The 18,074-nt window shown below is 42.7% G+C and overlaps 1 pseudogene; it reads right to left on the bottom strand.

Annotated features, from left to right (window-relative positions):
* Positions 1 to 1,418: 1,418 nt before the first annotated feature.
* Positions 1,419 to 16,282, bottom strand: LOC118383329 (cilia- and flagella-associated protein 52-like; annotated as a pseudogene).
* Between the last annotated feature and the right edge of the window lie 1,792 nt (positions 16,283 to 18,074).

Here is an 18,074-nt window from a genome sequence, read left to right as displayed (position 1 = left end):
ATTTTTGAGGTGTGTAGGAGCCCCCTACTGTTTTAGGCTGAGATGGTTCTGCACCCTGGTGATGGCACACTAATAGACTGCACCTGCACTATCCTATCCTCTGATGGAATGCCTCATCTAATAATGCACTGTTGGAGATTTTACTGCACTGTTAGGAGATATTTATGCACTGTTAGGAGATATTACTGCACTGTTAGGAGATATTTATGCACTGTTAGGAGATATTACTGCACTGTTGGAGATATTACTGCACTGTTGGAGATATTACTGCACTGTTTGAGCTAAAAACATAAGCATTTTTCTTCATCTGCGATAACGTCTGCAAATCTGTGTACACGGACAATCAACTTTGATTTGATTATTCATCACGACTATCAAACAAATGTCCTAAAAATAGTTTTGTCAGGCTGGCACATCCCCCTGCCTCACTGCGATCTGGAGACACACGCGTGGATGAATCAAATGACGGGAAAGACACACAGAGAATAAATGGTTTTAATGCTACTTGGTAGTGCATGTTTTGTAACGCAATGCGCAATAAACTGCTAATATTCTCAATCAATTTCGGTTTTAATTTCACAGCTCGCCAAGACCATAGATTGGATTTAGTGAGCCAGATGTGCTGATTTACTCAAGCAGATGTATAATATTCATATTTCACTTCCAATATTTGTATAATCTCATGTATTATTGCAGTGTAAACGGAAACCTTGTATTTCTGAGGAGTCTGCACTCTGCAGCCCCCAGTTCCAAACTTCTGCGATGAGTCAGAAACTCAAACTCTTACCCTATAGGGCTATACATTACTCTTATCTCATAGCATGGCCTCCGGAGTATTCAGTGTGTGTGCGTGCGTGCATGGGCAGTTGGATGGGATGCCCTATTTTACAGTGCTAGGGGTGTAGGTTATGTTTTGTTGACTTGGTCCGTCGATAGCGCACTGCAGGTTTGCTCTCTTTTTTGTGGGTAGCGGACTAGTGGGGTAGCTATTAATTATTGAGTTTAGAGATTCTGAGCAATCGAGAGGGGAATGAGTTTGAGAAGATGGAAGCATTCCAAGAGGCTCGCTGGCCACACACACACACACACACACACACACACACACACACGCACACGCACGCACGCACGCACGCACGCACGCACGCACGCACACACACACACACACACACACACACACACACACACACACACACACACACACACACACACACACACACACACACACACACACACACACACACAAATAAACACACACACACCCGAGTGCGCGCACGCACACTTCTTTACCGAAGTCTCTGGGGAATGTCTAGTGATAGATTAGCTGACAGCAGCCTTGTGCTAAAGTGCCTGTGAATCTGGGCCTCGTTGGCTCTCTTTCTCTTCTTTACCACACGACACACATATAAGACAGGCATATCTGTGTGAAATATGCATTTAATGTACTGTGTAGCCTGCCTTTTTACATTCACTGTGTATTAATGGGAAAAGGGGGATGACACAATCACTTCTGTTCTTCCCTTAGAAGATCAGAAAGAATGCTATTCAAGGCTATAATGAGCAGATGAGTATCTTTATAATGTTCTGTGACTACAATATCCAACTTTGTATTGATGAGGTTAAGAGTCCCTACATCAATTTATTAGGTTAATTCCATGCATATTAGAACATGTGTGTCTGCCAAGTTTGTTGATACAGTACATTATTAGAATATGGCGAATACCACACTACAACTATGCAATTACCTTCAACAAGCAAAATGTAGCTAGTAATGCATACTTCAGTCAATATCGCACAAATAAAAATTATATCCATTTATTTTCATGAATGAATGAAACATTTGCTCTATGATAGCACTAAGGGGATGTTCATGAGTTAAGGGCATGTTCAGTGTTCATGAGTTCTTCAGAGTTGTTTGGTGTGGGGACAGGTGTGTATTGGGACTGGGCAGGGTCAAGTTCAAAAGTAAAACGTTTGTAGGGTGTGTGGGTCAAAGGCCATAGGGTCATGTTTTTTTTTGACTCTCTGTTCTCCTGGCCTCCGGAAGGCGCTCTAGGGAGAGGAGGGGTGGGGGTACCTCCACCGGAGCACGGCCCCATCGACACTGGCGCTCACCATGCTCCTGTTATTGGTGGAGATCTTGTCGCTGGTGATGCTGCTGTGGCCGACGCCTACGTGGGTCAACTCGCCCTCTGAGTAGTCCCACACTTTCACCAACTTCTCGTCTCCACCTGAAGTGGGCAAGCAAAGACACATATACCTTGTTTATTTCTACGGAAAAGCCTTTGAACATTCAACCAAGTGCTCTTCACGATAGTCCCAAGCTATTGAGAGTCGATACAGGGATATTTAATGGGCAGACCATGTGCTGTGTCGTGTCTTTGGTTGTGTCGGATTAAGTGATATGACATGCTATTCTATAAAATAATTTCTCCGTAATTAATATTACCTGATTGAGCTAATCATGTAAATGTAATTAACTAGAGAGTCAGGGCACCATGAAAGAATATTTATAGAGCTGTCTTCTGAATAAAGTCTTAAAGACCTAGTAATATTTTACATCAATAGCAGTCAATATTAATCATCACATTAATTCACTCTCATCTGAAAGTTGTAAATTCTTGTTTAACTTCAAGAATCCTGGCTAACAAGTTGAATCAGCAATGCAAAATTGTGTTTAATTATTTATTAACTAAATACCTAACTAATCACACAGAATTACACATACACATAATTAATCATAACTTGATTACAAATTACGTCATAAAGGAAAACGTCCCTAGCGGGCGGAACAGATATGACAGCTTGTTACACAAAAGAAAAGGGTCCGGGTTTGAGTGAAAGAGCGGGAAGACTGAGGAACAAAGGGCGAAGCTGTGCTATCATAAATACAGTATCTTATGCATTCTAAATTACCGCCCATTTGGAAAAGGAAAATGCAATAAATATATACTCTGAGCTGCGCTTCGGTAGGTTGGTGGTAGATGGAAGACCGTGTTGCCCAACCGAGTCCTTTGTCCTTTGAAGAATGTCTCTGCTGGTAAACTGGATACGTTGTAGTAACATCGTTGTGTGGTAGACGGGATACTCTGTCTGTTCCTTCCTAACCCGCGTTTGTAGCTGCTGTTGCTAACTCAACGGCTAGGAGATATCACTTCTGTAGTGAATAAGAGTTCAAAGTTCATACCATTCGCAACCAAAGCTCACGCTGATGTTGGCTTCGTTCTGTAGTTATTATATGAACCATTCTGACATCGGACCGTCGTCCTCACATCCTCGGAACAGGAGGTTATATTGTCATCAAGGCTTTATATAGGAAGGGAGAGGAGGGTGTGTTTGAAAAGTTTTATAGCCCATGTCCCTTCACAGGGGCGGGCCACTGATTGAGCAGAGCCCTACCTTATGAAAACCCAAATCTCACATTTTAGAAGCTAAAATCACATTTCATCCCATCACAAATAATTTCATATTCAAACATTTAAATTGAACCACAATTCCATGTGAATCCGATAACTTTGATGTGTAGACTTTCCACTGTAGAGTTTATGTCATCTTATCATCGATGAGAATGGCTCAGATGACAAAATAACTGACATCATATTCATTAAGTACCACCGCATATGTTCAATTGGTCGGATTACCAGAATATAGTTAATTTCCCCCCACCTTCTGATGTCCCCAGAATCTCTATGTTAACCAAGGGGTTTGCAAATGTAACATCAGTCGCATAGAGAGAGGAAAAAGGGGGAAAGAGGTATTTATGACTGTCATAAACCTAACCCCCAGGCCAACGTCATGACAGTAGTCAACAGTAGACTAGTCCTAGATCTGTTGGGAGCTGTGCCAACTCCTATGTCTATGTCACGTCAAACAGTCGGCGAGATCACAAATCAACTCATGCTCTACCTCTTCAGTACAGAGACAAAGTAGAATCTCAATTCAACGGCTCAGACACAAGAGGCATGTGGCAGGGTCTACAGTCAATCACAGACTACAAGAAGAAAACCAGCCCAGTCACGGACCAGGATGTCTTGCTCCCAGGCAGACTAAATAACGCTTTGAGGACAATACAGTGCCACTGACACGGCCTGCAACGAAAACATGCGGACTCTCCTTCACTGCAGCCGAGGTGAGTAAGACATTTAAACGTGTTAACCCTCGCAAAGCTGCAAGCCCAGACGGCATCCCCAGCCGCGCCCTCAGAGCATGCGCAGACCAGCTGGCCGGTGTGTTTACGGACATATTCAATCAATCCCATACAAGTCTGCTGTTCCCATATGCTTCAAGAGGGCCACCATTGTTCCTGTTCCCAAGAAAGCTAAGGTAACTGAGCTAAACGACTACCGCCCCGTAGCACTCACTTCCGTCATCATGAAGTGCTTTGAGAGACTAGTCAAGGACCATATCACCTCCACCCTACCTGACACCCTAGACCCACTCCAATTTGCTTACCGCCCAAATAGGTCCACAGACGATGCAATCTCAACCACACTGCACACTGCCCTAACCCATCTGGACAAGAGGAATACCTATGTAAGAATGCTGTTCATCGACTACAGCTCGGCATTCAACACCATAGTGCCCTCCAAGCTCGTCATCAAGCTCGAGACCCTGGGTCTTGACCCCGCCCTTTGCAACTGGGTACTGGACTTCCTGACGGGCCGCCCCCAGGTGGTGAGGGTAGGCAACAACATCTCCACCCCGCTGATCCTCAACACTGGGGCCCCACAAGGGTGCGTTCTGAGCCCTCTCCTGTACTCCCTGTTCACCCACGACTGCGTGGCCACGCACGCCTCCAACTCAATCATCAAGTTTGCGGACGACACAACAGTGGTAGGCTTGATTACCAACAACGACGAGACGGCCTACAGGGAGGAGGTGAGGGCCCTCGGAGTGTGGTGTCAGGAAAATAACCTCACACTCAATGTCAACAAAACTAAGGAGATGATTGTGGACTTCAGGAAACAGCAGAGGGAACACCCCCCTATCCACATCGATGGAACAGTAGTGGAGAGGGTAGCAAGTTTTAAGTTCCTCGGCATACACATCACAGACAAACTGAATTGGTCCACTCACACAGACAGCATCGTGAAGAAGGCGCAGCAGCGCCTCTTCAACCTCAGGAGGCTGAAGAAATTCGGCTTGTCACCAAAAGCACTCACAAACGTCTACAGATGCACAATCGAGAGCATCCTGGCGGGCTGTATCACCGCCTGGTACGGCAACTGCTCCGCCCACAACCGTAAGGCTCTCCAGAGGGTAGTGAGGTCTGCACAACGCATCACCGGGGGCAAACTACCTGCCCTCCAGGACACCTACACCACCCGATGTTACAGGAAGGCCATAAAGATCATCAAGGACAACAACCACCCGAGCCACTGCCTGTTCACCCCGCTATCATCCAGAAGGCGAGGTCAGTACAGGTGCATCAAAGCTGGGACCGAGAGACTGAAAAACAGCTTCTATCTCAAGGCCATCCGACTGTTAAACAGCCACCACTAACATTGAGTGGCTGCTGCCAACACACTGACACTGACTCAACTCCAACCACTTTAATAATGGGAATTGATGGGAAATTATGTAAAATATATCACTAGCCACTGTAAACAATGCTACCTAATATAATGTTACATACCCTACATTATCCATCTCATATGCATACGTATATACTGCACTCTATATCATTACTGCATCCTTATGTAATACATGTATCACTAGCCACTTTAACTATGCCACTTTGTTTACATACTCATCTCATATGTATATACTGTACTCGATACCATCTACTGTATCTTGCCTACTGCTGCTCTATACCATCACTCATTCATATATCTTTATGTACATATTCTTTATCCCCTTACACTGTGTATAAGACAGTAGTTTTGGAATTGTTAGTTAGATTACTTGTTGATTATTACTGCATTGTCGGAACTAGAAGCACAAGCATTTCGCTACACTCGCATTAACATCTGCTAACCATGTGTATGTGACAAATAACATTGGATTTGATTTGATTTGAACTCAGCCAACAAAACCAATGTAAAGGGTTCTGTACCAGTGACAAGGTGCTGCCCGTCCTGTGAGATGTGTATGCCATTGATGGCTCCTGAAAGGGAGCCCTCCAGTTCTCTGATGGCTGAGCCGTCATACACCTCCCAGTAACCAATCTGGGAAAGAAGAAGGCCATTCAGCTATATGGAACATGAATGAGAGAGCTTGTACATATAAAACTTGTCAGATTAGTTTATTTGACATATTCTATGTTATATTACAATAAATTCTGAAAATGACCATGCATCACAGTTTTATATTAAGTATGAATGCCACTCCTTGTATGTCTTCTGTTCGTTCATAGTATAGTAATTCTGCCTCACTGAATTATCTATCTTCATTATTCCACTATATGTAAATGAGGCCGGAGAAATCCTATCAAGTTTTTGTGCGCCCGCCACCGTTAAAACAACATGTTTGTGACTCTAAATGAGAGTTAATCGTCCCGAGGGTTTGCAGCTGTCAAAGACGTGCGTCTCTCAAAGGCTCAATTGTTATTTGAAGTTTATTTATAGCCGCACAGTAACGCCACAATCTCCCCACACACGCAAGCGAGGTCCTTTCTTGTTATTTTTATGACAAAGCTAATTACAATTACAAACTAACTGACGCAAAACGAGAGGACAGACGAATTTCATCATTAAAATGCAGCATGTGAGGTATCAAGGAAGAGGAAACTGGCAGCTTAACTGTCTGGCAGCACATAACTAAACCATTTGTGATTTTAAGTATTGGAACTGGCCAAACTGATTGTACCTGGAAATGAATGATTTCTTTATACGCACAATGGGCTTTATTAACTGAAAATCTAAATCATCAACGAGTCAATGTTTAGGCTATAGAGTGACTATTACAATAACCAACAATCTCCTCACACAGAAGTGAGAAAATGTCTAGAATATCTGAATAAACCAGTTCAGAGGATTCATCAGAAAGGTCTCGGCCAATCAGAAAAAAGCTCCAGTCGTATGCAATGAAACAAGTAATGTTACATGGGAGAGAGCTCAGAATCGCATTTATGAGAATAGCTTCTCGTACTGGATTTCATCTCTTAGTAAAACCACAAACATAATGCATTATGGACTGAGGAAATGTAATCTCACAAAGACATATCAAATACAGTTTGTAATAATGGGATTGGAGAGAAACAAATGGCAAAAAAACAACAAGATATTTATAGTTTTAAGAATGAAAAACAGGGCTTAAAGCAAAGAGGCAGCCTAAGAGAGACATTTCTGTGGGATGGTAAAAAAAATACTTTTGTACCTCAATATAATTCAAATTCAATGGAAAAGCTTACTGACTGGAAAACACATTTGTAAGACATTATTGAGAAATACACAACAGTCAGGACTATTCTTCAGTATAATTCAATAAAATGGAAAGGCTCAAGGTTCTTTACATGCATCATTCCTCGTGAAAACATATGGTCAACATAATGACCGACAACCATAATTTATGCATAAATTATATTTTTTTCAATATGATTGAAATTAAATGGAGAAATCCAAAGTTCTTTGCATGCATTCATTCACTTTATGAAATAATATTTTTGGTCAGCATAGTGAAAGAAAGAAAAAACCCTCAATACAAGCAGCAACTAGCTTACATGATTTTAATCTTAATCAAATTACTGGCTATATATATAGCTATCATATGGCTATATGGCTATCATATGAGGTGAGATATGACACAGCCAGAAAAGTGAGAGGGAGGAGAGTTAGCCAAGTAGCGGACACAACGCTCCCTCTCTCTCCAGTATAGTTTGTGTTGTGTCATAGGGAATGGATTCAAATCCAGTTTGATTCTCTAGTCACGACCTCTCTCCCCTCTCCTGGTGTCATGGAGTGCTTATTAGAGAGCAGCACCTGTGTGAGAGTGGCCGAGTCACCCTCACCCATCTGTGTTCCCTCCCTTCTCCTGTGGAACCTGGCTCCTATCCGAGGAGAGTTAGGTTGAAGCATTAGGTTGCTGAGATAAGGACACACTGAATTGATTGGCTTGAATTGTGAGGATGACCACACAATGTATTTTCATAATGAGCCAAATCTATTGGTTTTCTATCCAAAGTTGCAAAGGAAATATATTTAATAAACACAAGAGAACGGCAAAATAGACAAAAGAGTGTGGCGGTATAGCAGGAACAGCGGCATCTAGTGGTCAAAATATGTGACTTTCACACTTCTTTATCGTAAATAATGCAAGTGACTTCAATGATTCATTCCTCTGAACAGTTGGGAAAAAACATCACCAGATTGGTCGGATGTTGGGTCGGATGTTGGGTATTATATTTATTGAATATTATCTGAATCCTATCAATTAAAATGGCCAATTTGGATGCAATCAATTAGCTTAATTTCTCCGATTTAACATTTAATTTCAGCAAAAATAATGTTTCAGGAATGCTAATCTTACCGGTTTCTTACTACAGAAACAATTTCAGAACAATCTGAGATGGTGGGTGTCATGGCTTGTTGAAATGACATTGCATGATTCTTTCTTTAAAGGCACAGTGCAGTCAAAAACATGATTTTTCGGTGTTTTATATATATTTACACACTATGAGGTTGGAATAATACTGTAAAATTGGGAAAATTATAATAATGCCCTTTTAGTGTAAGAGCTGTTTGAAAAGACTGCTTGACATTCCTGTCTGTTTTGGTGGGGTGGAGTTTTGGCCAGGCGGTATAAGTCTCTGCCAATAACAGCTAGTTTTCAGGTTACATATCCCTCCCATTAGGCTCATCCAATTAGTCCACTTACTCAGACCACTCCCAGACAGTCCTAGCAAAAGCAATGCTTGAGAAATTGCTCTTTTGCCTGACCTTCAGCTAGCAAGGTGTCTGAGAGCTAGGACCGCGCCAAGGGTTAACATCATGTGTGTTGTCTCTTCGTGTGCAGGGCAAATAAAAAAATAATTCAACTAGCAGACCTCCACTTGTGGCAGCGTCCTAATTAAAAGTACACAACGCAGAACGAACCACGCTACAAACTGCAATTTCGTATGATTATTGACCATTTAAATGTAAAACATTCACAGTAAAGTACTTGTTGTTGCCCAGAAATGATTTGATATTGAGATATAAACTGGCTCTAATGAACTTTAAATACTAATTGCCTAGCAGGATAGCTTCAGCTATAGGTCCTATAATCATTACAATGCATTGAAAGCTACACAACCATTACAATGCCTTGAAAGCTACACCACTGTGCCAAATTGAGATCAAATGTCCAGTCTTTTGTGCAATCTTATGGTACAGTATGTGTTGTGTAATTTCAATACCAGTATGTTGAAAACACATGAAAATGCATGCTGTGCCAAGATTAGTCTACATTTTCACTGTTGTGTGTAGAGTGTTGTGTAATTCCACCTATATGTTGAGGCAATACATCACTGAGGACAGTAACCCACTTATGAAGGGCTGTACACAGATAAAGCCTTCTTAGCTACTGTGTGGGCTTCCATTTATCCCGATGCTACGCCCAGCCATGTATTTGACCATGCTAATCCATTTACACATACAGTATCTCTCGCCAACATCTCAAGGACATTATAGGACTTTCAAGAGCTCTCTCTCTTTTAAACGGAATACTTCAGAAGGTCTTTATTGTCCTATTAGTGCTGGACAATGGGAAGGTCACAGAAGCCTATATACCATGTTTCTGATAACTGACATGGCACAATGGCTATTAATAAATACCACAGGCTCAATCCCAAGACCCTGATGGCCGTACATCACAATCAGCCAAAACTCGTACCAACACACAGGAGTGCTGGGTCACCATCACACGAGGCTTCTGGATGACCCCACAACAGAACCACCAGCAGCAGTAGTCTGTTCTGTTGTCTCCTTCCATCCGACAGACTGGAGAGTGTGAAGCTGTCCCCAAAGACCCTCTACCACTGAATGAACTCTGAGCCAAGGTGCTGCTGCATCCAATCCCTCTCCTCCTGCCCCCCTCTCTTTCTTTCAATGTGTGTGTGTGCGCGTGTGTATCTGTGTGTGTTACCGCTTGCTCACCCCAGACAGAGCGCCTGTGTCCTGGGGCGAGCAGATGGTGTATCTGGCACACGGGCACTTGGATGGCATAGGCGGGCATCGCATCCGCAGGAAGACGCGAGAGCCAGAGTACTTTCTTTCTAGTCTCTCTCTCTCTCTCTCTCTCTCTCTCTTTTTTCCTCCCCTCATTTTCTCAGTCTCTCTTTTTTTCAGCCTCAGCGCATTCACAGTGCTCGCTAATCAGCACAGTTTGTCCTCACCTCACAGCATGGTGTTGAGCCAACAATACGGGCCTTATTAGTCTGTAGAGCTTGTGATGAGTGGATATTAGGGTGCATATTGTGAACCTCCGATCCCACCTTATGTAACTCAGTTTTCATTATAGGTAATCAAGGCTTAAAGAGGTGTTACAGACACCTGGCAGCAGGACTGCTACATTGTGGCTTATTATGACTGGTAAAGAAGGTATCGGGAAACATTTCAAAACACGACACAACTGACGCGCGCGCATGTGTACAAGCTCGACATGGCCTTTCTACAGCACATCAATACTAGCCTCTCTAACAGAGCTCATCTTGAGATGAGATGAAGGCTAACAAGCATGCCTCAATACAGAGAACAAGCCTTCTCTAACTTTCCATGACTGGCGACTGGGGACCATACGCTGCACAGAGAAATCATCAGCTAGCTACAGTGTGCTGTGCCAGTGAGTCTTGGCACCAAGAGGGACCTGAGTCTTTTCTAATTCCAAACCTTTCTGTCGGTGCCACTGGTGATGATCTCGTACTCCTCGGGGTGGTAACACACACTGCTGAACAGAGTGTTGGCCAGGACCATCTGATTCCTCACAAAAAGCCTGCAGCGGGAGGAGGAGAGAGGGAGAGGAAGGGAGAGGAGAAGACAGAGAGGAGAAGCAGAGAGAGAGAGAGAGAGAGAGAGAGAGAGAGAGAGAGAGAGAGAAGACAGAGAGGAGAAGAGAGAGAGAGAGAGAGAGAGAGAGAGAGAGAGAGAGAGAGAGAGAGACTTGAACTGAATATTGAATATACAGGAAACACATGAATGGAGGAGTGGTATTAATGGTAGTGGCAGTGGCAGTGGTAGTAATGATGTGTGTTGAAAGCCTCTCACAGTGGGAAGCCAATGCAATCAGACAGAGAGGGATAAAGGATTAGGGGTATGGGGTAAAGAAGTGTTTGTGTGTGTGTGTGTGTACATTGTGTCTGTGTGTGTGCGTGCATGTGTTTATAGATTTGAGCATGCATGTGTGTGTGTATAGTATGTGTGTGTGTGTGTGTACAGTGTGTGTGTGTATACAGTACATGAGAAAGTGCATTTGAACTCACACCAAGTCCCAGATAATGCAGGCCACACTCCTTGTCGTTGCTCTTGATCTTGATGCTGGTGATGGTGACTTTGTGCTCCTTCATGGTCTCAATTAGCCAGGGACAGCCCTGGAGGATCTCCCACACACGCACCTGTAACAGGCCAGAGACTGGCACTAGGACTCAATACAATGATGCCGTTGAGGAACACCACTACTGTAATAATACGTGTTTTCTGGGAGTGTTTTTGTGAGAAGGATGGGAGAAATGGAAGAGCTTCAAATATTTGTACAAATGTCACATTCATGTGGTGGTTAATTGATACTGGTAGTTCTTAATCTATGTTCTCTATTTAAATATACATTAAAAGGTGTCCTGTGACATGCCAGGGACATGTCACTGACCTGTCCCTCTCCTCCTCCACTAATGATCCTCTTGCAGTCCCTGGTGCCAGTGATGGCAGTCACGCCCATGCTGTGGGCATTGTGGATGACCAGCATGGCTCTGCCAGTCTCTGGGGCAAACACACGGATCTTCCCATCGTTCCAGGCTGTAAAACAATAGGAACAAGACAAATACATTAGATGGGAATAGTAGATACATGACATTCCTAAGTATTTCTATATTGAGATTGTGCTGTAATGTGTTGAGATGATAGCCTGGTTCCAGATCTTTGTGCTATCATGCTAAACACTGTGGCAAGGAGTGGCATGATGGCCCAAATAGACTGGCACCCAGGCTACTGTGAAGATTGTGGGCTCAGTTCCTTATATTGGACACGTGTCTTAACTGTAAATGGCTGGAATGAAAATGTATAGTAGAGGATCAAACCATTTATTATTATCATGACTCAACATATCAAGGCTCCAACAATGAGAAGGAATATCAGGCACTTTCACACCCTCACATTAAAAATACAGTCATTAACTTACAGGCTAGTGTGCTCCATAATAATTGACGCTAGTCCATCATCGTTATAACTTAAGACAATGCCATACGCTGCATTGATGCCGTCTCGTCCTTCCCTAGTGTAGTGCTAGCCACATCAGGGTTGTGGCTACTGCTAGCATTGTGGCTACTGCACGCACAAACACACACGCGTGTGCGTGTGTCTATGCGTCTATGTATGCTTGTGTGTGTGTGTGTGTGTGTGTGTGTGTGTGTGTGTGTGTGTGTGTGTGTGTGTGTGTGTGTGTGTGTGTGTGTAGTCGTGTGTGTGCACTTAGTGGTGTGTGTGTTCAGTTTTTAAATGACCCCATTACCAAACAGAACTCCTAATGGTTCCTGCCTACCACTGATGATGCTGTGTCCGTCGATCATGAAGTCCAGGGCGTTGCAGCTCATGTTGGGGACGGAGAGCCGCAGCAGCTCCTTGGAGGTCTCGGCGTGCCACACTCTGATGTCATCCTGGGAACACGTGGCAAACAGCTCCGATGTGCCACTGGGAGAGAATCAGAAACATCACTGGAATAAGCTTATGGGCAGTCATTCTGCACTTTAGTCTGTGGAACAGGATTTGCTTTGTACCAGAGCCATAGGCAATAATACATGTTTACGCTTTAAACATGGTCATGTCGCCCTCTAGTGGGAGTAAATGGGAAATGACGGCAAAGCATGAAGGTAGACGAAAGCAATGTTGTTTGAGGCAGTTTCTCTTGACAGCATAGACTATGTTTGAGGTGGATATAGGTAAAGACAGCTATATATTTGAGGTGACATATGGCAATCAGATAGTAGTGATAATAGAATGTGTACTATAAAACAATAATGTGGGGGAAAAGAGTGAATCACGTACAGTATGTAATCTTGTCTCTAAATGGGTGCCTGTATTTTGAAGGGTGTCACTCACAAAGGGAAGGCCACGTCGTTGACTGTACTGTTGTGACTAGTGGCGATCAGCTCCTCTTTGAAGTCTGTGTAGCCAAAGCGGTAGATCTGAGCCGCCTCCTTTCCTGCAAAGAACTGGTGGCCCTCGCCTCTCACAGCGATGGACGTCACTCCCCCCTCCAACTGAACCTTTCTATGGGGGTTAGATGATGGATGGCAGAATACCACATTGAGTACTTTATGTACTTCTACACATAGCGTTAAAAGGCCCACTCTGTAATAAAAAAATATATACAAAATCCCAGCCCCACCTCTTTGTTTGCCATGAAGCTGAGGGGCTGAAGAAATGTAGCCAGTCTGATGTGTAGGCTAAGCTACAGTATGGATGCAACATGACAGTTTTAGATATACAATATAAACTAGTGGTTCTCAACTGGTGGGTCGCGGGAGGTTTTGAATGGGACGCAAAAAAATACTCCATTCTGAATCTAAACTACTAATACCAGGTAGAAAGTGTGTATACATTATCATGAACATACATTTTTTAAAATAATTTATTCTCCTAATTTTTTTATTGTATTGTTTTTATTTGATCACAGTATTTCTTTATATAGAGTTATTAGCTGCGCTATTTAGCAGATTTGGTTAATTGTGTGGTGTCAAAAAAGTGAGCTTGCCAACATTCTTCATCAAGAATATGAGCCATATGGATTTATTGACAATGAAAAGGTTGTGAATGTTGTTCGCTTGTCTAATATACACTGAAAAGATATACACTAATATAGACTGAACAGATACACACTAATATACACGGAAAAGATACAGACTAATATACACTGAACAGATACACACTAATATACACTGACAAGATATATACTAATATACACTGAACAGATACACACTAATATACACTGACAAGATATACACTAATATACACTGAACAGATACACACTAATATACACTGACAAGATATATACTAATATACACTGAACAGATACACACTAATATACACTGACAAGATATACACTAATATTCACTGAACAGATACACACTAATATACACTGACAAGATATACACTAATATTCACTGAACAGATACACACTAATATACACTGACAAGATATACACTAATATTCACTGAACAGATATACACTAATATTCACTGAACAGATAAACACTAATATACACTGAACTGGAAGCCTGGGTGGTCCCGCCGGACCGTCTACTCAGGAATCTGACGTGACCGATACAGTCGGTTAAAGTGCCCCCCTTGCAATCTGCTTGATTCCCAGTCATGTGAAAGCCATAGATTAGGGCCTAATCCATAGGGCCTAATCCATAGGGCCTAATCCATAGATTAGGGCCTTTATTTCAATTGACTGATTTCCTTATATGAACTGTAACTCAGTAAAATTGTTGAAATTGTTGCATGTTGCTTTCATATTTTTGTTCAGCATATATTCTGAATTCTCACACATGCTCACTCTAATATACAGTATCTACCTGGATTGTTATTTCTTGATTTGAATTTGAATTATTTGTGTATGTGTATTGTGTTTGAGAGACATTCTACTACACTGTTGGAGCCAGTAACATAAGCATTTCACTGCACCTGCTACAACACCTGCTAATCTGTGTACGCAACCAATAAACTTTCATTTGATTTTGATTTGATGTAGACAACTCGATATCTTGTCTGTCAACCTGCAGCACTTACTTACTTGATGGTTTTGAAGTTAGGTCCTGAGCACAAAGTGAACATGCCATCCCCAGAGCCCACCAGGATGTCCCCAGACTTCAGCACCTTCAGTGTGTTCACACCCTGCACCAAAAAGACAAGAGGGGCCGCTGTACCAAATGTCAACTACAGTAAGATCTCAGAGATATGTACTACTTTGAGAGGCTGCTTGATATGCAGGGAAATTCTTTATCTTTATCTTAATTCAGAGATCAATCGACCTCAGACAACAATTGCCATATGAATAAAATAACAGGAACATGAACATGTGTGTTTACAGATTTTCTCATTAATACACCATGAGAAGTATTGATGAATAGTTTACCTTTGCTTTGTCTCTGAACGTACTTTGAGTGGTTAAGAATGGGTCGTACAAAATCATTTTGGGGGGCATTTGGAACCATTGTGCAATTTATTCACCGGTCAAATCAATGTTGTTTCCACATAATTTCAATGAAATTACGTTGAACCAACGTGGAATAGACGTTGAATTGACATCTGTGCCCAGTGGGTATTCAGTCAGTACCACTATTACTTCGAGCTGTGTCTGCTTTCTATGGTTTAGCTCACCTCAATGCAGTTGACAATCCTCTTCAGTTGTCCTGTCTGGCATTCCGTAGGCCGGATCTTCCTATTTGGAAGGTCTAGCTCCCAAACACGCATTGTGCCACTACAGGGAAACAACATATTACAAGTGTGTTAATTCGAAAGTATTAATAATCCATTTTGTTTATTTAATTATTCTCCGTCGTGTTCAAGTCCAATAAAGATCCGTTCTGATTGACAAAGTAATGCTCTATTCTAACAGCAACCCAGAGTCTCTGTAAGTCACTCACTTGGCGGCGTAGATGAAGATGTTGTCGCTGTGGTTGGTGTACTCGATGGTGAGGCAGTGGCCTGCACGGTGGGCAGAGGCCGGGCTCCCACAGATCGCTTCTTTGCTCTCAAGGTTCCACACCACAATGCTGAAAACACAAACCATTCACATTTACAGCCAGACTGTAGTATAACCTACCAATTACTGTTGAGGTTCTTCCAATGTGAAAGTAGTTTTTCAAGTGACACAATCATCCAAAGCCTGTTGTATCTAACCAATCTAATCATCTAATCAAAGGTCTGAGGACGAGCTGATTAGTAGGATACGGTGTGTTATAGCAGGACTGGAACAAAATGCTCACTACATTAAACTACCTCGTACCTTCCATCATCCTGTCCACCCAGGGAGACAAGGTACTTGTCATTGGGGCAGAAGGCAAGTCCCTCCACCTTCGCTTTGTGGAGCTGTAGTCTGGCGTGGATCGCTCTCTTCTCATAATCCCAGATGATCAGATCAGCCTGGAACAACATAAATTAACTCTGTAATCTAGAGCCATTCATGTGTTTCCTACGTTCAACATTCATCTTTAGCCTCTCCCTCCGTGCCTCCATCCAATGGTGTCTGTCTGTCTGCCTGTCTGCCTCTGATCTCAAGAGGCGAAACATGACTGCTCTCTTAATACTAGAACGTTTCACTGTCTTTAGTTTAGCTTGAAGCCCATGAAGGTGACCTGTCCAGAAGCGATGTAGCGTCCGCTTTTGGACACAGTGACACAGGAGACGTTGTTGGTGTGTCCATGGAGGAACTCCTGTTTGCCGTCTTTCAGGCTCTTCAAAATAACAGTGCAACCAAGAGGATAGATTAAGTGTTCTCTGTCTGGGTGCACTCTGAGGCCAGAAAATATATGTCCTGTCCCCCCCAAAATTGTAAAGACATGCTTTAGACCAGAACTAAAGATGAGGATATGATTATGATTATGATTAAACCTAACTTGGTTGTCTGAAGCAGGATTCAGGAGAAACTCATCAAGGTAAATAAAATTTGCCACATGCACCGAATACAACAAGTGTAGACTTTACCGTGAAATGCTTACTTACAAGCCCTTAACCAACAGTGCAGTTCAAGTAGGCTAAAGTAAAAAGTAATAATAAAAAGTAACACAATAAGAATAACAATAATAAGGCTATATACAGGAGGCATCGGTACCGAGTCAGTGTGCAGGGGTACAGGCAAGTTGAGGTAATCTGTAAATGTACTGTAGGTGGGGGCGAAGTGATAGGTAACAAACAAACAGTGAGTGGTAGCAGTGTACAATGTGATTTTCTTGATTTTTGTTTTAGATTCCGTCTCTCACAGTTGAAATGTACCTATGATAAAAATTACAGACCTCTACATGCTTTGTAAGTAGGAAAACCTGCAAAATCGACAGTGTATCAAATACTTGTTCTCCCCACTGTAGGTGTTCCTTTTGTCCAGGTGAGAAAGGGCTGTGTGGAGTGCAATTAAGATTGCGTCATCTGTGGGTCTGTTGGGGCGGTATGCGAATTGGAGAGGGTCTAGGGTGTCGGGAGGATACTGTTGATGTGAGCCATGACCAGCCTTTCAAAGCACTTCATGGCTACTGACATGAGTGCCACGGGGCGGTAATCATTTAGCCAGGTTACCTTCGCTTCTTTGGGCACAGGGACTATGGTGGTCTGCTTGAAACATGTAGGTATTTGTCACGTTCTGACCTTTATTTCCTTTGTTTTGTCATTATTTAGTATGGTCAGGGCGTGAGTTGGGTGGGCAGTCTATGTTTGTTTTTCTATGTTTTGGGGTATTTCTATGTTTCGGCCTAGTATGGCTCTCAATCAGAGACAGGTGTCATTAGTTGTCTCTGATTGAGAATCATACTTAGGTAGCCTGGGTTTCACTGTGTGTTTGTGGGTGATTGTTCCTGTCTCTGTGTTTTGCACCAGATAGGGCTGTTTTGGGTTTTCACGGTTCTTGTTTTTGTTAGTTTGTTCATGTGAAGTGATTTATTAAAACATGAATCAAAACAACCACGCTGCGCTTTGGTCCGCCTCTCCGTCAATGGAAGAAATCCCTGACAGTATTAGAGACTCGGTCAGGGAGAGGTTGAAAATGTCAGTGAAGACACTTGACAGTCCGCGCATGCTTTGAGTACAAGTCCTAGTAATCCGTCTGGCCCAGCGGCTTTGTGAATTTTGACCCGTTGAAAGGTTTTGTTCACATCTGCTACCGTGAGCGTTATCACACAGTCATCCAGAACAGCTTGTGCTCTCGTGCATGCTTCAGTGTTGCTTGCCTCAAATCAAG

The sequence above is a fragment of the Oncorhynchus keta genome, chromosome 32 (assembly GCF_023373465.1).
Source record: "Oncorhynchus keta strain PuntledgeMale-10-30-2019 chromosome 32, Oket_V2, whole genome shotgun sequence".
NCBI classification, from domain to species: domain Eukaryota; kingdom Metazoa; phylum Chordata; class Actinopteri; order Salmoniformes; family Salmonidae; genus Oncorhynchus; species Oncorhynchus keta.
Note: the sequence above shows the minus strand (reverse complement) of the source record. Positions and strands in the feature narration are given on the sequence as shown.